This window comes from Sinocyclocheilus grahami, unplaced genomic scaffold (genome assembly GCF_001515645.1).
Source record: "Sinocyclocheilus grahami isolate Dianchi unplaced genomic scaffold, SAMN03320097.WGS_v1.1 scaffold575.1, whole genome shotgun sequence".
In the NCBI taxonomy this organism is placed as follows: domain Eukaryota; kingdom Metazoa; phylum Chordata; class Actinopteri; order Cypriniformes; family Cyprinidae; genus Sinocyclocheilus; species Sinocyclocheilus grahami.
The window spans coordinates 10985-11303 of record NW_015505754.1 but is presented as its reverse complement, the minus strand read 5'-3'; positions in this window follow the sequence as shown (position 1 = coordinate 11303).

Genomic DNA, 319 nt, shown 5'->3' with positions numbered 1-319 from the left:
TTTACGTATCATTCATGTCAGATTTTATTGCTGATTTGAAATATGTTATTGAACTGTGAGTTTCTGTATTGAATTTAAGTAGCCTAGAGTTTTGTCATTCATCATTCATTATAGCAGCTGTAGCTCCGTGACTGAAAACAGCTGCATGTGTTTGTAAGAGAGCTGTTGAGCTTCAGTCTCCATCATGTGACGGATCTATAAGAGCACAACGAATCAAACCAAAACCTCAAAGCTGTGCAGATTCAGTCAGTCCAGATTCCAGCATTACTCTTCTCCCGACAGAGAGTCAGAATATGAGGAGAAAGAGCAAAAACAACAG